This window comes from Equus caballus, chromosome 4, assembly GCF_041296265.1.
Source record: "Equus caballus isolate H_3958 breed thoroughbred chromosome 4, TB-T2T, whole genome shotgun sequence".
Lineage (NCBI taxonomy): Eukaryota > Metazoa > Chordata > Mammalia > Perissodactyla > Equidae > Equus > Equus caballus.
This window is the reverse complement of record NC_091687.1, coordinates 62,452,843-62,475,011: the sequence shown is the minus strand read 5'-3', so window position 1 is coordinate 62,475,011 and position 22,169 is coordinate 62,452,843. Positions and strand designations below refer to the sequence as shown.

The 22,169-nt window shown below is 49.8% G+C and overlaps 1 protein-coding gene across 14 annotated transcripts in view; it reads right to left on the bottom strand.

The window, feature by feature from the left end:
- Nucleotides 1-22,169, bottom strand: part of EVX1 (even-skipped homeobox 1) — a 44,456-nt gene that overhangs the window by 20,387 nt on the left and 1,900 nt on the right. For 5 of the 14 annotated variants that reach the window (XM_070264716.1, XM_070264720.1, XM_070264718.1 and 2 more), the window contains 2 exons: nucleotides 21,806-21,944; nucleotides 9,009-9,102 (listed from right to left, as the gene is read on the bottom strand). The gene's annotated coding sequence lies outside the window, so the exon portion shown is untranslated. Of the gene's footprint in view, nucleotides 1-9,008; nucleotides 9,210-17,141; nucleotides 20,348-21,805; nucleotides 22,077-22,169 lie in introns of those variants that run through there. The other 9 variants (XR_011437890.1, XR_011437892.1, XR_002807491.2 and 6 more) reach the window with 5 other exon arrangements.

Here is a 22,169-nt window from a genome sequence, read left to right as displayed (position 1 = left end):
GAGGGCAGAAAGAGAAGCACAGTGTAGCGGGCAGGAACCGAGCCCTCGGGGCGCTCACGCGTCGCCCGGTGGGTCCCCCTGCCTCCTAACCCGAGACGCGCCGGGCTGCCCTCTGCAAACACCGCGCCAGGGGTGCGGGCTCCCGCGGCCCGGCGGCGCGCACAGCCGCGCCCGCGAGCAAGCCCGGGGAGCGCGCTGCAGCCTGGAACGCCCTAAAACCAACCAACCGTACGTATCTGTTGGGAGGAAATCCGACCCTCCGGGAACAGTGAGCTGGGCGAGCCCATTCCTGCCTGGGCTTAAAAATGCATTCTCCATCTGCTGAGAAAGCCTCGGGCTCCAGGCGGCGGGGTCCGGCCCCTCTGAGTTGTCGGGAGCCCTGCAGACACCGCGATACCCGGGGGACCCTCGCTCCGACCTGCCCCACCCCTCAGACACACACCAGTGCTCCCTGGCATGGGGTCTTCCTTTCAAGGCCCCCTCACCTATTCCAGCCTTCCCTCCCTGGAGGCGAAGCTCTGTCGAGTTCAAAGAAAGAAGCCTATTTTCTATATAATTCAGTTTGTGCAAAAGAACTTGGAACACGGACGACAGGGTACACGGACACCGACATCCACACACTACCGGTGAAACGTAAAAACAAAACCAAAATCAAAACCCACAGATTAAACCTTTTTGGAGGCAATTTTGACATTTAATGCATTTACAGTTATTCCGTTTGTTCCCACAATCTCACTTCTTGAAACTTTTCCTACACAATGCATTCAAAAAAAGTATTTGCTACGTCATTTTGGTGATAATGAAAAAGTAGAAATAACCCAACCCTCCATTATTATATAAATAAAATGGTTAAATAAATAATGAGCATACATATCAAGAAATGCTTTACATAAAAGGAGATCTGTGTATTCACAAACAGGTCCAAGCTTACATTAAATGAAAGAGTAAGCCCTAAAAAACAGTATACATGGTATGATTCCACATTTGTTAAAGTGTAGAAAGAAATTGTAAGTAAATGTCTGCAACTCACTTGGATGTGATTAGTGACTTTTTATTTCATGGATAATTATATAGGAAATATATGTATATTTTCATATGCACATACATCTTGAGGAATATATACCCAACTATTACATTATTTATCTTTGGGGTGATGGTGAAGGGGTGTATGTGGACCATTAACTGGGCATGCTTATACATTTCTTCGAAGTTTGATTTTTTTTTAGTAAGCATGCATTAGTTTTGTATTTCACACACATGAAACAATAAAGATTTTTAAAATTGCACCCCTTCCTCATCCTGAGACCACGAGATTATTATCACTTGTCCACTTCTCTCTGATCTTTTTATTACTATGCAATTTTTCCTTCAACCTCTGTTGTACACTATCCAAGAAACTTGCATTCCTTTCACTTCAACATACAAATTGCCTGTTTCATATGTGCAAATGGTTTCCAAAATCCCTTAAACCAAAAGAATGAAAGAAGTGAGAATATTACTTCCACTTAATCTATTCATACAATTCAAATGAAGAGATTAAGTGCAGTATTTTTTGGCCCTGGAAAGCATTACAGTTTTTAATACATTACTTCTCAAGTTCTGTGTAGATGTGGCCTGTTTTGTCCTCTAGCAGCACAAATTCTCTCTCGATGCAGCAAATGATGAGAGCAGATCTTTAAAACACGGTTTTTGTTTCTATTTAATCCAGGAAGGCTTCATACTTTATGGAGGAAATAGCATTGGAAAGTCGCACAGGATTTCCAGGGACTGGAAATTTCCAGGAGTTGGAGTAGGAAGGGCACTCTCAGTTGAAGGAAGGACACTGTGAAAGTGGCTAGGAGAGGAGAATGTGACTTGGAACATGGGCTGGATTCTGGGATTGTTTAAATCAGTCTGAGTGTGCTCCCAGAAACATGAGCTCAGTTCATACCATGGGAAATGAGCATGGCCACATTTCAAACATGCAGAAATGATGGAGTTGTCTGGCATGTCAAAATATTCATACAGAAAAATGGCACCCAGTAGCAATAAGCTGAGAGATTCCACCCCCACCAAGATGTCGGATGTAGTTCTTATTTACACATAAAACATCATATTTCCTTAGGCAAAAATCTCGGGATATTACAGGATCACACATACAACTCAGGATTTTTGCTCAGACCCCTGACATCCCTCTCCTTTTCATATGCATTAATACCATCAGTGTAAAATGCAAGTTCTCTGGAATAAACTACCTGGGTCCCAGTCCTGACTTTGCCAAATATTAGCTTATGACTTTGATCAAGTTATTTAACTCCTCTGTGCTCCAACTTCATTAGCTCAAATGGAGAGAACTACACTACTCATTTTACAATATGTTATGCAGTTTAAACAAGACAATGTATATAAAGCTTTTAGAGCACTAAGCTCTTTAGAATACAAATGTAGCCTTAGAATATAAAGCTTTCTAGAATACAAAGTTTAATAAAAGTTATCCACAATTATTACTTACTCTTTTACTCCCCCTCAAAAAGCTTATTCTTCCCCCATTCTCCACTGCCATCTCCACATTCTCCACATTATCTTAGGTCCGTCCCTTATTTAATGGAGAGTCTAACAGTGGCTCTTCGCCTGCTGTTTGCCTTGTCTCTCACATCTAGTGGGACGCAAATGATTGTGCTGTAGTCTGAAGAACACCTAATCGGAAACCTGGATTCTGTTCTCCCTCTTCTGCGATACTTTCTGAATTTCTTAAACAACCTTATTGACATATGTTTTATACATCATAACACTCACCCATTTCAGATGTACAATTCAATCATTTTTAGTAGCTTTATGAAGCGGTGCAACCATCACGATAAATCGGTTTTAGAACATTTTCATTCTTCCCACTAAGATCCTTCATGCCCTTCTACAGTTAATCTCCCTTCCCACTTCCAGCCTGAGGCAACAGCTAATCTACTTTCTGTCTCTATAAATTTACCTTTTCTGGACACTTTAGACAGGTGGAATAATAGGTGGTCTCATGTGTCTGACTTCTCTCACTTAGTCTAATTTTTTAGGTTCATCCTGGATGTAGCATACCTTAGCAGTTCAATGCTTTCGGTTTTATCACCTAGAAAATCAGGTTGATTTCTGCCATGTCTATAGGAATTACATTATATAACAATATGGATAATATATAATTAAAGCTAACTATTATTACACCTACATTATTCTAGGCACTGGGCTAAGTGCTTTATTTGCATCATAGAACTTAAACTTCACAACAGCCTTATGGGCAATCTAGATGATATTATATCCATTTTTGAGTCGAGGAAACTTAAGTTTCGACACGTGAACAGACTTGCCCAAGGTCACAAAGCAAGTAGGTGGCAGAGTGGGGACTCAAATCTAAGTCTGTGTGACTCCAGAGCTAAAGCCAGAGTTACCTTGCACTTCAAAAGTAACAAACGTCTTTGTGTTGTACCCTTCCCTCATCACAAAAACAAAACCCAGGAAATATTCATATTAACCCCATCAAACAGATGGAGAAATGGCCAGAGCTTCGGCAGTCGGCAGTCGTAAATTCCCACTCCTATGTAAAGAATTGCTATTCCATCATTTTCTCCATCCCTGATTGCTGCTCCTGTTCTGAGCACATCGAGCTCCAAAGTAGTAGTACCTCTCTAAGGGTTTATGATGAGCCCAAGCCCCCACATTTATGCTGAGCCTCAGGAGACATTCACCTTCAAACATATGTTATTATTGCGAATGTATTACTAGTATTTGTTTTAGTAATAATAAATACTGCCACAGCCGTGCTCCAAATCTCTCCTATAATTTCTGAGATACACCCAAGCCACCCTCATTTGTCACAGAAGGAAGTGTCCTCATAGTGAACACTAACCCCCCCTCATCCCACAGCAGAAGCCCAGAGGTCACAGGAGGTGCCTGGGTATTCTGTGAGAGGATAGGGGTGGGAACCCAAGTCTCCAGTCCCTTGACAAGATCCAGGAGAAGCAAGGACTCAGACAAACCCCATCCCTGCTCAACAGTGGCTAACTTAGATAATGGGGCCTCTTGTTGATAGCAATGTATTGGCTGTGTGTAATGCTCTTTCACAGCATCATTTATTTGTTGAATGAAAACAACTATTTGTTGGTGTTAGATATTAGGTCAGTGGCTCTGCTTGGAGGGTAGTGAGGTGCTGGCTACCTTCTGTTTCTTGATCTGTTGCTAATTATACAGGAGTGTTCACTTTGTGATATTTTGTTGACCTGATGTTTTATGCACTTTTTTGTACATATTTCAATAGAATGTATCCAAAAAGACATAAATAAAAAAATAAATATCCTAGAATGAAAGAGCCTAGGGCACTGCCTGTCATACAGTAGGTGGGTATGACATACGTGTTCATTGAATAAATGATCTCATTTGATCCTATTAGGAGGGATAAGCAAAAGTGGAGAGTATTGTTACTGTTGTCATTAACCTTTCCTCCCACATTAGAAGTCCCAGGACTTTGCCCAGGTCACGCAGTTTATTAAGTGGCAGAGCCGGCAGCCTCCGTCCCTCTCCCCGAGACAAAAAAGAGGGGATCCCCGCCCCATTTCGATGTCGCCGCCGCGCACCGGCCGTCCGCAGCCGTTGGTGAGGCGAGGCGGGCGGAGGAGGCCTGGCGACCCGAGGCGCCTCTGGCAGCCCGCAGCCCCGGCCTGGTCGGGGACGAGGCATCGGCACGCCGCAGCTCTGCCCGCGGGGTCCCCAACGGCTCCAAGCCCCGGATCTCTAGCGCTCTGGGTCCGTCAGTCCACCAGCGTCTTGACCGTCTCGGCATCCACCTCCACGCCCTGGTCCCCTGCCCTGAGCGGCGGTGCCATCTGACCCGCCCAGGAAAAAAAGACTCAGTTTCTCATCTCTATTGGATATCCTCCGCAGGATGTGATGGTGGCAGGGGGGAAATACAGAAATCTAAGAACGATACAGCTTTTTCTATGGGAATCACAGACCAAAGCCTCCCACTTAGGCTCCCCTTTACCTTGACTTAACTGCACAAGTTCACCTATGGACCCAGTTCAGAGTGGCTGAGAGGGGGGCTCCCTAGTCACACAGATCCTGGCCTCTGCCAACCAGCTGTGGGAGCTTGCACAAGTCACTTACCCTCTGCCTCAGTTTCCTCATCTGTAAAATTGGAATGACAACAGAGCCCAACTCCTAGGAGTGTTGTGAGGGTTAAATGAGATAATCCCTACAAAGGACAGCATCTAGAACTTAGTGGCTGCTGGACAGCACTTCCTTTACACACACCCCCCCACCCCCTCCACCTCCCCCAGGCCCCCACCTCCCCCTTTAGCCAAACTGTGTTTGTGCTTGTTTCCCACATCCCCCTTGCATCTCCACCTGAGACAACCCCTTCTCTCTGCCTGTCAGGGTCAGAGACACCCTCTGGGCCCAGGACAAGCACCCCAGCCTCCTTGCTGCCTGCCCCAACGACAGCCCCACAGCCCCACACCTCCTAGCACACTGTTCGTAGTGCTCTGTCCCTGGGTTCTTGTCTCTGCCTTCAGTGCCATCATTCACATAGTTGTATTACCTCATTTTTCTCTCACACACACAAACCCACATATGCACACACTTACAGACTGTTCAGGCTGCTTGAGGGTAAGTACCACCTTGCTGGTGTTAAATGCCAAGTGGTGCCTAACACAGAGCCTGGCTGACTCAATACATGTCTGTTCTGGGGCTGTAGGTAGAGAAGGCCTGCTTCACCTCCTGCCTCCCCTGCCCAACCCCCCCCCCCCACCTCCTCCCCTCTTCACTGCAGCTGGTGGTGCTAAAGACTAAGCCTTCACCCCCTCCCCCCAACTCAGAAGCCATATTCACCCTAACCGTGGTGACAGGTTGATGACTCCTATAACAGGCCCCTTTCCTCCTCTGGGGGGTTCCTGCCTGCATGGAGCCTGGTGGAGGGGCCACCAGCAGGGCCGGAAACCTGGGGAGAACGTCTCTGGCTGCCACTGATTTCTGTTACTAGAATTGATGTTTTTCTACAATTACAACCTTCCCTCCTTCATTATGTCTCCTGTGTTCCTGAGGTAGTAAATACCAGGGATATTCATTACATTTCCCATAACTTACTTTCAATGATCAGAAAAGCTTCTATTAATAGACCCACTGTTGACAGGGAATCTGGCTCGGAAGCTCAGAGTGCAGCTTCTAGAGCAGGGGCTACCTGCTTAGCACAGAGATGCCCACCTCCCCAACTTCCCTCCTCTACCCAGCACATTAACGAGAGGCAGCAGTGATTAGCAGTCCAAAACAGGACTCTGGTCCCAATGCCTGGGTTCACTCCTGGATGACCTTGGGAAACTAACTGAACCTGGCTTTGCTTCTGTTTCCCCACCTGTGAGATGGGGATGATGATGATAATAGCTCCTAGAGTTGTTTTGCAGATTAAATGAATTAATATTTGCAGAGTGATTAGCACTCTGTAAGCATTCAATCAGTGATTTTTTTTTTTTTTTTTGTCAAAGACCTAAAGCTTAATACATCTGGAGACTCTGACTCCTAAAGGTGCCTAGCTAGCACTAAATGGTTATAACCTGCTCTAGAGGAGAGACGAAGGATGCCTGTGATAAAAACATACATAAGATTACCCAATTTAACTCTATTCTTATTACTGATATTCAAGCTTGATCGAATTGTCCTTGTGAATTAACCAGTTTCTCTCAATCTTTACCTTCCTTCATTTATGTTGTGTGTGGACACAGTCTGGAAGGAAAACTCAAAAGAGAGAGAGAGAAAGGAGAGAGGGAGATCTGGTTGAGATGGCTGGATTGTGGTAAAATTCTTATTTTAAAATTATTTTCCATTATCATTATAGTAATAATGCCAAATGTTCAATAAACTTTGCCAAATTCATACTTTCCTGGACTTTACAGTTTCCAGAAAATCCAGGTAAGAAGAGGTTGCTTGGAGTCAGGTTGGCTGGGTCTCAGCGCTGGAAGGAAGAGCTGGCTGCAGAGCTATAGGGCCCCTTACTGAATAAGAATCTGCCTCACAGCATCATAGAGACCAGCTCTCACCCCAACATTTACAATAGGCTCTCCCCTCCCTGATACCCTCAACAGCACAGGTTGCACAAAAGCCCAGCCATTTCCCACTTCAAGGCCAGGAATGCCAATGTATACTCAAGGCTGTAGGAAAAGGTGAGGCCCGGATAGCTCCCCCCCCCCCCCGCCCCCAGCATCTATCCTAAACACACACACACACACACACATATTTCTCCCAGATTCAGTGTGTCTAAAGATTTGGATTATATGCCCTAGAAGCTACAGGCTTGTTCAAAGTCTTCATGAAAGTGTTGCTGTGGAGGTTCAAGACAGCCCTAAGAAGGTGTTCATGATCCAGCTGGCCAGAAAAAACAAAAGAAAACAGAGTCCCCCATCCTGCTCCCCTGGTTCTCTGGACCCCCACAAAGATCATTTCTAGCAAAGCACTCCACTTTTTTCCTAGAAACGCCTTCCTCACAGAGGCCTAAACTGGTGCTTCTCAATTGGGAGATGATTATGGCCCCCAGGGGACATTTGGCAATGTCTGGAGACATTTTTGATTGTCACAACTGGGGTAGAGGCTACTGGCATCTAGTGGATAGAGGCCAGAGATGCTGCCAAAGATCCTACAGTGCATAGGCCACCCTCCACAGCAAAGAATTATCTGGCCCAAAATGTCAATAGTGTCTAGGATGGGAGATCCTGACCTAAACCAAACTCCCACTGCCTTGGAGGATGTAGTCCCTCAGAATTCCTCCAGCTTCTTAAGCAGAGCAAATGGGAGCATCAGGAGGGGAGCCCAAGAGAATCCTTTCTCAGGCCCCACGCTAAGAGTGGGAAGGTCCCAGTAGACTCCTTCCTCCTTCTGCTTTGCCTCCAGAACACAAAACCCTGGCATCTGAAAAGATTAAATAAAACCCATGATTCCCAGCCCCCCAGGCTGCATAACCCTGCCCCTCATATCCTATTTCCCTCATGCACCCCCTCTCTCTTGGAGCACAGTTGGAAATTCGAATTGCAATCTTTACTGTCCAGCCCTCAAAGGCTCGGCCTGCTTCCTCTCCCAGGGACAAAGTCTCCTCAACGTCCTGCCTCCCTTTGAGATGAACCCCCAACCCTGCCTCTTTCACCAACTGTAAGTTTTTCTTCCCCACCTCCTTCTACCCCTCGCCTTCTCTTTCTAATTAAACCACATCCAGGGTGTTGGGAGGGAAGGGGAAAGGATTCTGAAGACTTCCGTGCTGCAGGTTCTGGGGCCTACAGCCTCATGTTTTTTGTGAGGTGCCAACCACGCTGTGACCATTAAACCCCACCGTGGTGGGGGGGATTTTCTCGTTGCTGTTAACCTGGGAGCCAGCTACATCTTGTTTATCAGACTTGTTTTAATTCAGCTTGGTCAGGTTCCAAGTGTTGAGGTGGAGATTAAAGGCAACTGAAGAATCCAATTAGCCGCCCAGTCTTCTTTAAGCCAAAAAATCAGGTCACAAACTAGATCAAAGTGAAATTATTTCTCGACAGCTCTGTTCATTAAGGGGAGGGTGGGAGCTCACACTGCTAAGCTGGGCTCATTATGGGGATTGGCATTTTAAATAGAGTATCTCCCCCAAATTACATGTTTCAGAGGTCGGAGGGAGAAACCGAGATTATCTTACATGAAGTCTCTGTTTGGCTAATAGAAAACAGAAAGCCGAAGAATGAGCATATAACTTCTAGGAAAAGATTGAAACAAGGCCCCAATTTTCCTCGGCCAGAAAACCAAATCTGGAAACTGGAATTGGCAACAATCACTCCCAGCCAGAGAATTCCTCCTCCAGGGAATCTAGAAAGCTGAGAAATCTAGGTTTTCCAGGTGGCCCTGTTCACCCATTTTCCTGAGAGCCCTCCTCTTTCCCTGGCTGGGTGCAGCTGCAAGGGAGGCCCCCCCCCCCCCAACAGCCCAGCCCAGCCTTCCCCCAGCCCCACGATCCAGGCAGCCTTTGAAGAGAAACCACTCACCATTTCTGGATTCTGGGTACCAGGCAGAGTCATTTCCAGCGGCAAGAGACTCCCCCTGGGCCTTTCTGTGTTTCTGTGGGCTCTTCTGAGGGGGCTGGAGAACAGAGGAGGAGGAGAGCAAGGAAGGCCCTGATCAGATTCACTTCCCATTGGGAGGATCAAATATTGGATCGCTCTGAGGGCATTTAGAAACCCTCGATTCTGTGTGGGAGAAAGAGAAAAATTACATTCAAGGGAGCAGTAACAGGACACGTGTCCTCCTCCTTCTGGGAGCACTGATTTTGAATTGAGCCAGGAAATCTACAGAAACAGTGACTTTTTTTCCCCTTCTCCTTCTCCTTGCAAAATTCTGCTTAGCCTCTCAAGCAAGCAGGAACCTCTGGGTTAGAAGATGGCATTTTTTAGGTCCTTCAGGGCCTAAAAATTCATTGGGACAGTGAATGTGGTTAAAGTTTCTTCTATCAGGCTTTGGGTTGTGGCCACTTCTGGAGTCTCTGAAATCTGAACCACTAGTGACACCCTTCCTCAAACGTCTCAGTCTCTCTATCCCATCTAAGTAGTGTCTGGGAGCAAAGCCACTTGCACCTGGAGGCCTGACTCCCTTGAGTTGGGAAAAGATGGCAGAGAGAAAAGGAGACACAAGGGGAGGGAAGAACAATGAGAGGGAGTCTGAAAGCTTTAGTCTGCACCTCTTGCCAGAGTACTGCTGTCCTCAAATTTCTAGCTGCAACATAACTAACCAATTCCCTCCTCCAGGTCTGGAAGCCTTGGCAACTTCACTATGCAGAGGCATCCCAGGCATGGAGTTTACTTTGGGGCTGCAGCCATCCGGGACCCCCAGTGCGCTCCCCCTCTTCCTTTCATCTCCTGTAGCCAGAGCCTGCACCCTCCAGGGAAAGGTTGGGAGCTCACATCTCAGGGAACCGCCCCCACCATTGGTGGATCTGAGGACCTCCAACCCCTGAGCCCGAATAACTGTAGCCCAAAGGGATTCTCCTTGGATGATGCATTTGGAGCAGGAACAAATCACCTCTAGTGGGTCTTGTTTTAATTCTCTGTTTGAGTATTTCCCTCCCTGGGATTATGTCATCCTCCCAGATCCTTCTACACCCGCCTATTCTCCATGCCCTGGGGCCGGCAACAGTGCTGCCAGGCCTCAGAAAATGCGCCCTGGATCCCACACAGATTTTCTTACATGCTCCACAACACGAAATGAGTGCCAAATGTTTTTGTTTTGTTTTAAATCAGCGGCCTGAGTTTCAAAATCTGGTCGTTTCCTAAGGAGAAATGAGAGGACACAGGCCCCGGGTCGGAATGTCGCGCTAAAGGGAGCCAAGACCCAGTGATTCCCGTGGGGAGTCTGCTAGCCTCCAGCAAAGAAGCCCTCGCGGGGTCGGGCACCCCCGACCCGCCTCGCAAGGGCCGCACTCGAGGTGTTTAGCGTCCAGGAATCGCCCAGCCAGACGCGCACCCAGCCTGGGACCAGGGCTGAGCGCCGCCCCCGCGCCACCCCTCGGCCTTGTTGTTTTTGTCCTAAAAGCCTGAGCTGAAACGGAAATTTGGGGAGATGAGGGCTGCTGTTGGCTTGCGAACGTATGCCTTTGTCCCTCAGGGGGCCGGCCACCATCTCGGACTGCTGTCCCTGCGCGGGTCACTCTCATGGCAGGCGGAGCTGCAGCCCGAATATGGGGACCGAAGTGTCTGTGTCGCGGGATGGGAGGTGCCAGCACAAGACCATACAAGGTTCCCGGAGAGCCCCAGGCGCACGCCCTGGCCGGTAGGGTGGGGGGCACTGGCCTGCCCCTGGGCGGGACGTGCCCGCCCGGGGGTGGAGGCGGGGGTCCACCATCACAGCTGTTCTCTTGGCCCCCCAGCACCCGGGACCCAAAATAGCAAGTTCACCCTGGGTCAGCCCTCTGAGAGCCGACCCCGCACCCCACCCCAGCAAGGGCTCGGCGGCCGGCGCCTTTTGAGAACCGCTCACGGGTCCAGGGCCTCGGCCTAGCGATCGCATTTCCACCCGAGCAGCATCTGAGTGGGGTCCGCGGGGGCGCGGAACGCTGCCTGATGGGCTGATGGGGTGGCAGGGAAGGTGCCCAAGAGACCTGCGCAGCCCAGAAGAGCGGGAGTGCCCGACCCTGCCCCAGGCCGGGGCTGCCCGCCGCCGCGAGGGCTCCAGGTCCCCAGCCCCGCCACCTCCCGGTGCCAGGCGCGAGCGCCGGGCCGGCCTCCGAGGACCGCGGGCTCCTCCGCCCGCGCCCGCCGCCCGCTGCGCTCCTCCACCGGCGCTGCTCTCGGCGCGCCCCGACCCTGGCACAGAAGCCGCCCGATGGACATTTCGAATAATACGGGAAAGAAAAAAAACACCAGTTTCTCCGCGTAAACGCTACGAGTTACTCTCAAAGTTTTCCCGGTTTCTCGTAAAGGTGGCCGGGCCGCTTACAGTAAGAACAGAATAATGTTTGCGACTGTACGACATAATTATCTCCAGACTTGCCTCTCCCCCGCTTCCAACTAGAGTTTTCACCAGCGAAAGCGGCTAATGCATTTGCACACATTAAACATTTTGAAAGCATAATTACAGGCTGCAGACAGGCTGGACAATAAAATATCTCGGCTCGATATTTTTGGAAGCCTTTTGCGACGGCTGTGCCTGGAATAAATAACAACCGCTTTCTATGTCCTCGCCCCCCATCTAACACACCCGCTCCACCTCGCCTGTGCTTTTGAGAAGGTGGGGGGCTAGGGACGGGCGGGGCGCGGCGGGCTCTCCCGGGCCTCAGACTCTGCTGCGGGGTGCGCCTGGGCAGGGGTGACTGGAATAAGGAGAAGAAAGTATGTTCTGAGCCCCGGAGGCCGCCCTCCTCATTAGAGGGACTCAAGCGCGGCCCTGTAGACCTCACAGCCTCTGGGCACCGCGCCTTCCCCATCCTCTCCCTACTCAAAGGCTAAAGAGTCTGAAGAAGACGCGGATCGTCCTGTTCCCGCCTCACAACCGCTCTGAGATGAGCATCTCTAGACTGAGCTGGGTCCTGCTCCCTGAGAAGTCTGCAGGAAAAGAGGGAGCTCCCTACTGAAGCAGCAAGACTGGGGGAAGGAAACTGGAAGTGGTTGTTTTCTGTCACGGAGGCCTGGGACACTCTAGCTTCCCTTGAGTCTTAGTTGCCTTGTCTGTAAAATGGAGATGATTATAATAACCTCGAGACCTACTTCACAGGTCGTCATGAGGAAGCACTTAAAAAAAATGTTTTTATTGCCATATAACTTACATATAGCAAAGCATAAAAATCTTAAGCGCCCAGCTCACTGAATTTTTATGTATGTATACACTTGAGTAACTACTAACCCAGATCAAGATACCAAGCATTACCAGCTCCCAAAAGGTTCCACAAAGAAGCACTTTTAAGACTAACTTTAGACATGGATATTATTGTCTCTAACTCAAGAAGTCAACACCCCAGCCAAGTATGTGGAGCTTCTTAACACTTGGAGACAAGAATTGACAAACCAAATTTACACATAAAGGATATTTACTCTTCACATCGTGGCTGGGGGCTCTGGGAATCTCTAGTCTGAAGGAGCATGGAGGGCCCTTGTCTACAAACCCTCCGGCACTGAGGAGTTGGGGGGCAATTGAAGATGAGACTGGAATTCGTTTTGAGACCATCTGTTCTGTTACTGTGAACTGCTGGGGCTTTATATCCTGGGGTGGCATGTTCATTTCCAGGTTAGGGCGAGCCCACTGGAGAAAGGTCTGAGAACCTCTCCCGGGGGATGGGAATCTGAGTGGATGCCTGTAAGGCTGAGTTCTAAGCTTTGGGGTGCCTTATTTCAATGTCTGCCCTGAATCCAAGTCTGGTTTGGAGTGTAGAGGAAATTCCCCAGAGGGATGTTTGGCCAGGAGACAAATGAGGCACCCTATTTTCTGAAGAGTGATACCTCAGTGCCTGACCAATGAAACTGGTGCACGTTACAAACAACGCAAAAGAATTTACAGCAAAATGCGAATTCTCCACCCAACCCTCTGACCCCCAGTTCTCCCCAGAGGAAGCCACTGTTACTGATGACTTGTTTATCCTTCCAGCCCTTATGTACACATCCCCCTTTTTAAACCACACTGGTAGCCCTCACTATACACTCTGCCGTGGCCTTGGATTTCTTTCCTCAATAACTGCCCAAGACAATTCTCCACGCTGAGTGTATTGCTTCAGAAAGTTATGTTCAGGCCTGATGACTCAGCCCAGCTGAAATTCCAGCTAACCTTGTGTGGCCTGGCACTGGAGAAGGGGTTCTAGACCTGAACCTACCTCTAACAGGCTTGGCAACCTTCAAAACAGTCAGCTAACTTGGTTGCACCATCATTACCAGCAATCCTACACCCCACCTTGGGCGACCAGAACCATGCTGGGGGAAATAATCAAGGCACTGATCATGCCTTTGGAACTACAACCATTCTCTGGAGTCAAGGGAAATTGGAAGTGCCTCTTGGAATTTTTAAGTATTCTGTCTAGTAGCTATAAAAACTGTGGTCGGGTCATTAGCCCACCCTGGGTGTCTGCCCCCGATCCTATTTCCTGAGTCCTCTTTGGAGCTGGATGTGATGGCCCTCGTCCTGGCCCCCACCCAGGCCTGGGCAGAGGCGGGAAGGCACAGTGGGGGCCTCAGCCCCAGACCTTGGACCCCGCAGCGTCCGCCAGGAGACGTCGGAGGAAACGCATTTACCACCTGGGCGACCTTGACTGCAGCCGATTAAAGTTTAATCCGAGGTGTGTACTCAGTCTTGCCATGTTATTTAAACACATCAAAGGTCATAAAAAGATTCCAATGGCTTGAGCGGGTCCGACGCGGGCCGCAGGGAGCCAGCGTTTGATTCTGGTGGCTTTCCAGAGCCAGGATTTGGAGCGAGGGGCGGGGAGGGGCCATAAGAATGAGAGAAAAAGGTTTGCTTTCCCAGTGGAAAGCCAGACTTCAGAAAGCGGCAGGGGAAACCGAGTCTCGGCGCCGGGAGCAGACAGCGCCCTTCAATTCCGATTAACTGGGAAGACATCTAGTGGGAAGAGGTCGCAACTGCAGCGGCGCCGTGCGAGGATCCCGTGCCTCTGCCTACTGCGACCTTGACTGCAGCCGATTTGGACTGATGTGGGAGGGCCTAAAAAAGAAGACTCTCTTTCCCTGGCCGCCCGTTCGGAGCACGCGACTGTCTGGAAGATCCCAGGGACGGGACCGGGATCCCACTCAGGCGCTATTTCCACCTCGGAGAGGAAAGGTCCAGCTCTCGTTGGCTTTCCTCTCTCCAGGTTGGGGTCCTAGTCAGTCAACTGAGGGCACGCAGGGCTCAGGACCCCCGGGTTCCCGTCCAACTTTTGTGGGGCTCCTGGATCCAGAGTATGAAATCCTGGAGCGACCGTATGTGGGTTCTCCTCGAGGGTCTTGAGTGACTCTGGGGACCGACAGTTCGTCTCAGAATCCGCGTGAGGCCGGAGGCCCCAAGGCCATCCCACCCAGCTGTAGGTTTTGACCTCTCACCACCTGCGGGCTGTCGTCGGCCAGGAGCATTGCAGAACTGTAGGAGCCCAGCTTCCCAGGACGCGCAAGCGATATTTTCACTGCGTCTCTGTCATGGGGCCGTCAAACCTTGCCCTGTCTGCTTCCTCTTGCATAGACTGTCTAATTTCTATTGAGGACTGGGCATCTCTTTGGACCCTGCGGGAATGAGTGCCACGTATGGAGTTCTGTCTGCTGCCCCAGCACCTCTTCTTAACCTGAAAGGCAGATAGAAAGGCAGGTTCCTGCCAGCCTCCCCATCTGCCTCAGAGATACCAATTGCAGCTTCTCTATTGGCTGCTTTTACTTGTTTAAAGCGGAGTCTTCTTCTTCCGGCCCCACCGGCCACTTTGACTGGGTCTAAGTTCTCCCCTCTTGTTCCATTTATTGTGGCATTATATCATCTGAGGAGAGTCAGGGAGGAAGAGAAGCACCAGCATGCCGTCTGATAATACAGAAGGCCAAGAGATATATATTCACCACATTTCAGTGTGTGAACCCCAAGACTTCGTTGAGCCATAACTGGGTCCCCCAGCAGTCCGCTAACAGACTTTCCAGGCCCCCTGGAGTGGGAACCGCAGAGAACAGTGATGACTGCTGAGAGCTGCCCTCTGTACGTGGACCGCCGGGCTTACATCAGTCCAAGGCTGTCAGAAGTGGCCTCCTCCTTCCTCCTTTTGCCAATCAAATTGCTTTCTCCACATTTACCCATACTCTAGGGCTCGGGGCCTCCCAGATTCTCAAGGAACCTTGTTCTTTGGCTTTGTGTTATCCTTCCTGCCCACCCCCATTGAAAAAAAACCTGCAAATAACGGAAACGGTAGATGAGACCATTCTAGGCAAACGCCTTGAAACTCTTCACCAAGATGTTAGTCAACCAGGTCACACACTGAAGTGCATCCCCAAGGGAGTATAAGAGTTATAGCTCCTTCTGCCCTCCCCTCTTCATCACCTCTGAGCTTTTCCCTCAGGTAGGGAGACTCCTTTAGGTTTTATGAATCCAATACAGACCACTGGAGCACCAGTGGGTGGGGACTGGAAGGAAGGACTGCAGCTGGGTTAACCAGCTTTAATTTCAGGGAATGAAAAACTGAGTCTTGGATACTGGGGCAAAGCACCCTGGGATGCAAGGGCCTGGAGTAGTCCGGGTCCCATGCGAGCTCCAAGGGCTGATGTGTGTGCTTGGAGCAGAGCTGACCTCTCTGACCTCGCTGCACTGACACATGACCCAGAAAGCCCCCTCCCAGCTCACCTGGTTAAGCCAGAACTGGACCCGGTGACTGGATCCTGCAGCCCCAGCCAGCCCCTCTCTGCTCTGCTCCCAGCTCAGGCCCATGAGGACATCTATTCCTTGGGGTGACAAACGAGTCTACTTGCTCTCAGTGACATCAAATTACTTTGCACCAGCCAAGGGTCCCATGACCTGACATAACCTGACATTAGGTCCTAGAAATGTAAATAAATATGGCCTTTTTAAAAGTGGCTGAGAGCACATAATTGCTAGCAGGCTCGAGGGGTTGTCCCAAGTCTGGCTCATGACCTATGCTGAGGCAGCTGATACCAGCCAGAATTCCTGGCTTGGGCTCTCTGTGGGCAGAATTTCATACCTACATTTCATTCAGGACCCCAATCCATCTCTCAAAGCCCAGATTATTTTTGTGCAGTCTAAGAAATGATAGGGAGGCTTGCAGCCTGCGCGTCTCCCCACCAGCGGGGGCCCCCAGCCAGGCTTCTTCAGAGAACAGGCTTCCACAGAGAACTGGTGTCTGCAGAGCTTTAAAAACACAGTCCTGAATTGGACTGCTGTGGCTAGACTTTTTGTTAGGAATTGTGCTTTCCTCGCTTCTTAACTTTTGCCTTCCCATCTCTCCCTACCTCTTTGTCTCCCAGCTTTTCTGCACTTTTCTCTTCCTCTCTCCCTCTTCCTCCAAATCTTCTCACTTCTGCAGTCCCCACACTGACCCTGACCAGAACCCTAACCCCATGGTGAACTCCATTCTTGAGTTAGGAGACCAGGGACCCTTGAAAGAGCTGCTAGGCCCACAGCCCCAGTAGGGATCGATCTTGCTGATGCCCCACAGGCTGCAGGGGAGGGACTCATGGCCAGCATCTCCAGGGGCTTCTGCTGGGCACAGTTGGAGTTGTTAGAGAGTTACATAAAATCTGTGCACATAATTCCTCCCTTGTTTAATTTACACATCCCTTTTGAGTTTTGCCAAATCATTCTTTCTGAACACATTGAACAGTTATATTATCAGCATAAAAGAATCCCAGAGTGAAAGCATCCCAGATATTTAACAACTCCTCAAAAAAAGGTAATTAAGGAACCACAAACAATCCAAATGCAAAATAACCCAACACAGAAAGGACAAACAATATCCACTCAGACAAGTGGGATTATAATTTAAGGAGCTGGCTGGTGTAGGACTCATCAAATTCAATGGTTTCTTATTTTTCATTTTTGCCTCTTAGCTGTCTAATGTCTCCAAGGTTTTTAGTTAAATCATCCTTCAGAGTTTGCTGGGAAGGGTTATGCTCATTGCCAATTAGACCGCTCAATTAAAACAAAACAAAACAAACCACAACACCTTTATTCTTTTTTAAAAATCTTTTACTGCTGAGATTTTTAAGAATACATGGAGTTGCATTTCTTCTTGAAAACTGTGGTTGCTGAAATGAGATACCAAACCAGTATAAACATTCCCTTCCTAGCTTAATCATTAGAAATCTCTTTTTGGTTTCTACCAAGGGAGGAGGTGTGTTGAAATGGGAAATAGTCACTCGTCCAATAATAAAGGAATATATGTCAATTTCAGACACAGAAAGAACCAAGGCATGGTTTTCCTCTTCCCATAAAATCCTGATGCAGTCGCAGAAATCTTCCATTAAAAGATGACACATTCGTGGAAAAGGGTAACATGAGTTCCCGCATACATATGTATTTTTTATAAAGAACAGACATATAAAATTTCGGGCAAGATGCACCCACACCCCAAATCCCTTTTTTGTCCAGATTTCTCTTGGGTGGACCCTCAAGTTCTTTTTAGATTGTAATCAGAACAATTCAAGTTCAAACACACTGACCCCTCACACTCAGACACAGGAAGGATTCCTTTTTATTGAGCCATTTTGCTCAACCTTGAAATTTATCCTCAAAATCCCATATTGGGAATGGAATGATGCAGTTTGGGCTTTACTTTCAAATATTCCAGGAAAAAAAAAGTGGAAGCGGATGATGAAACATGAAAGACAAAATGATAATAGCGGTTGAAACTAAGAGTTGAGTATACAAGGGCTTGTTATGCTTTTGTGTGTTTGGAAAATTCCATAATAAAAAGACTTTTTAAAATGATGTGTTTGGCAAAGGTGGAAAAGTTATTCCTGCCAGGGGGCTCAAATAAAAACGTAGTCCGTTGGGTAGCACCTGGAATTACCCATTTAATCTTCGTTTTCCAAGAACGGAAAACGACCTTGCTCCCTTTTCATTTCTCCGGAATCAGCCGGCCATCCCCATGCTTTCTTTCCGGCAAGCTCCCTTTCCCAACCCATAAACTGAGCATCCAAACCCGAGGTTGGGGGCTGATTAATGGAGCTTCCGTACTCAGCTCCCCTGACCAGAGTGTAAATACCCATAAAAACTAATATCAAAAGTTTTTATTGAACTGCTTCGTTTCCTTGAGGATTGGGCCGAGCGGGGCTGGAGCAGCGGGGCAAAGAAGCGGCGGCTGCGCCATGAGCGGCGTCGGTCCTGCTGATCGACTCAGCGCGGGTCCCCAGAGCCAGCCAGAGTTTCTGGGGAGAGCACCCCAACCAGGTAAATGCCAGTCCGGGGCTCGCCTTCCACTGGGGACAGGTGTATTTACAAAGCCACCGGGGAGGGAATAGTAAGTAGTCGGAAAAAAAATCAGAACGGGATAGGCAGACGCCAACCACCCCGAAGTATGTCACAAGGCTGGTCCAACAGGGTGAAACATTTTTCCTCAGGATTTGATATGATGCCTGTATTTCACCCACATGACGATAGACGTCTGCGTTCACTCTGTGTGTGTGTGTGCATCTGATGTGTGAATCTGTGTGTGCATATCAAGACATATATTGTTATGCTTACAGCACGTAACGTGCCGTAAATGTCTGATCACGCCTCTGCGTTCTCCGAGTTCCCCTTTCTCGTGGCTGCGCGGGTGAGTTTCCTTCCCTCAGTTGCTCTACTCATCAGAGTTCTCAACCCTGGTCAGGACGGGGGAGTCTGCAGGCTTCTGAGGAGAGACGGACCCACGCGGGCCCAGGCCGCTGGCCTCCTGGTTGCCTGCACCGGTTTTTCCGCGAGAATGCCGGGGCTCCAAGGGGGCCAGGCTGACGTCCAAACCCCCTATTTCCTTCAAACACTCGAATGTCTTCAGTGTATTTGTTGACATAATGAATCCACAGCCCCGCGCTGGTTTCCTGTTTTGTTGTGAGCGTGAGCATTAAGCTGGGATCGGGGCGGAGGCCGGCGGGTGGGACTCCTTTTGGGCAGTGGCAGGGACAGAGAGCAGCCGCGACACAGTTCTCTCTCCCTTTTCACGTCGCAACCGCCCGGAATTCCTCGGGCCGTCCTGCGCTCTCCCAGCGCCCTGGTCGGCCGGTTGACGGGGAGCTCACTCCCGGGGCGGCAGGGGCCCCCGCAGTGCAAAGGATGGGTACACCCGCGGGGCCGCTGAGGACTTCGAGAAGGCGTTTCCTCCTTCCGGCTGAGCGTTGCTCCGAGTTCCCTCTGCTTCGAACGTATGCCCCTGTCCTTTAAGCGAAGGCTGAGTTTCCAGGTTCAGTCAAGAGGAGAGCTGCGGCGGCGCCATCGGGGCAGGCGGCACTCCCCTCGCCATCATCAGCGCCACTGGCGGTATCACCCAGGCCTCCCAGAGCCCGAAGGCAGCCGGTCTCAGGCAGGAACGCGCCCCTCACTCCATGTTTGCGCCAACCCTAGGAAGTCTGGGGGCCGCGCCGCCTGGCACTGTGCAGGGGCCGGGGGCTGGGTGTTGCTCCTCCAGCGAGCCTAGGATCAGGGGCTGGTTGCTCAAAACGAGAGAGGGGGCGCCCCTCTCCTTGCTCACGGACTTTCTAGGGGAAACACTGCAGGCCAGTGCTGGAACCGGGGCCCTCCCTGGCCTTGCGCCGTCCTTTCTGAGAGGTAGTGCACTGCTGGCCTTGAAGGCCTGGTACGGAACGAACCCACCAGGCAACGGGAGAGCTGCTCCTTCAAAAATTTGTTCTCCTCAAAATCCACCAGCTTAGGGAATCTTAAAGGCAGACGGGGTTTTCCCAGGTCTTCCTGGACCTTGCATTTCCTCCCACTTTCATCATGTTAGCAGTTAGCCGCCACAGTGCCAAGTGACTTCCCACAGTCCAAAACTGTCCCTACAGCCTTGGGCTTTTTGCTGCCTCATTAATGCTTCAAATGCACACAAAGCTACAACAAAGGTTTGAGCAAGTGACTCAGGAGGTGCCATTTCTCTGCCTACTGGCCAGCTTCGGCCCAGGTTTCTTCAGAATCTACCCTTTTTCCTCAAGAAAAAGAGTACAGTGTCTGCCCTCGTGGGGACAGAGGTGGGGAAACTCGCAAAGTCCACCATGAACAGAGCAGCCCCTCACTTGTCTCTTTCCCAAACGGTCTGATCAACTGCAAATTCGAAGATGCTATTCTGTTCGGGTGTTTTTCTCTTTCTCTCTTTCCCTCTTAGTTAGCCTCAGCTTCTCAGCCATTTTTTTCCTCTCTGAATCTTTCTTCCTTTGCCATTATCTCTGCGCTCCCACCCCTCCTGTGGTGGGAGAGAGAGGGTTAAGATGTTCTGCAAATGCCGCTCGTAAAGCTGCTTGGATACATTAGAAACACATGAATATCCTGAAATACAAAGTGTTTTTAAAACCAACCGAGGAATGTTTATCCTAATGCTGGATGGATGCAGAGAAATAGTGACAGGGAGCAGTGCTGACAGCCTCCTCCGAGTTAAAGTGAGAGCAGGTAAATTTCATTTGCTAGTGAAAATCAAACTCGATTAAAACCTGCTTTCCCTTTGTCCTTTTCTCTTCCAATCCTGGGAGCCCAGGGCTCCATGGCACAGCCTGGCAATGAGTCCTCTGCCCAAAAATACCCCAGCCAAGGTCCTTTTCTTCAGCGGGAGGTTCCAGGATAGCCAAAGCCCTGCAGGACACCCCAGACTGCCCTAGGAGGTAAGAAGCCATAGCGGCCAAGGGTATGGCAGCTCCTAGAATAAAGGCCAAGCCACTGCTGCCCTCCAATCTTGCCCACGCTGCCTGCTCAGGGCTCCCGGGGGCAATCAGGGAGTACCAGGCACAGCCCATCTCCACCAGTGCTGCCTTCTTGCTCAGCGGGCCACTGCCACCCACAGATTCCAATGGGTACCCTGGCCTCCCCTGCGTAGACCACAAAGGGCCTGAGAATAAAACTACTGTTGCCAGGATCCAAGCTGATAGTGCCTCCCAGCAATCCCATAGGAATTCCTGAGCCTGGTAGACAAAACAGCAGAGGGATCACTCAGAGGGTCAGACCCAACTAGCTGGGCAGGCAAGTGAGTCCTGACCCTGCCGTTGAGAAAGGAGAAAGAGCACTGGGAGAATCTGTGCTTGCTTCCCAGAGCACACTCCAGTTCTTCACTGCCCTCCAACCTTTCCTTTTCCCACAACAAGCTGGTTTGGTGGCTGCCTGGAGAGCTAAGAGGCTAAGAAAGGATATTGGGAACCATTAATGAATCTCTTATGTCCCTCGGCAATAGACAAGAAGGGGAGAGAGGAAGACTTTCTTGCTTCAAAGTGAGTAGAAATTTTAGAAACTGAGACCCAAAATTATTCACGGAGCTCATTCAAACTCTCTAAACCCATCCCCACTGGTTGGTGGCTACAACTCAATGTCTAACAAGACCTGAAGACTTTTAAAGACAGTAAAGGCTCGCCAGGACACCATTGACTTGCCTGGTAGAAAAATCATTTAATATTTATCAAGATCCAAGACAAGAAGGAAACAAGCAGGCTGCCTCCTTCTAAGTAATCATGTCTCGAGAGTTTTTAAAAGTTGATAGGGAGATATGGGGAACTAAGAAAACATGTGGCTAACTTGTTCACTAAAGATACACCACAAAGCTCAATAAATAATTCAGGCCTGAAGCCCTTCCTTGGCGGGGCCGCCAAGTTTAGGGAGCAAAGCCTAATTCGAGATGCAACCCAAAGCCTTCCCCCAGCACCGCCCCTTCCAGACAAACCTGCTTGTGGCTCCTCAGCAGACAAGATGAAATCTTGTCTCACCATTTTTGGTGAGGAGGCACCCTGTCGACTTTGGCAGTCTGTGGAGCTGGGGCCCTTCCTCTGCATGCAGGGCTCGGTGTCCGGTGAAGTGGGGAGCTGGAGGGAGGAATGTGGAGCTGGCCTTGGCCGCTGTGTGCACCAGCAGCTGCGCCATGGCCAGAGGTGAGCTGGCACAGGCGCCGGCTGGTGGGGGCTCCCCGAGCTGTGTTTTCGTTTTTCCGGGTCTGGCTGGAAAACAGAAAAGGCTCAAAGCCCGGGCCAAGAGCAGGGCGGAGGCAGAGAAGAAGAGTCTGTAAACACCGCCCCAAAAACTCCACGAAG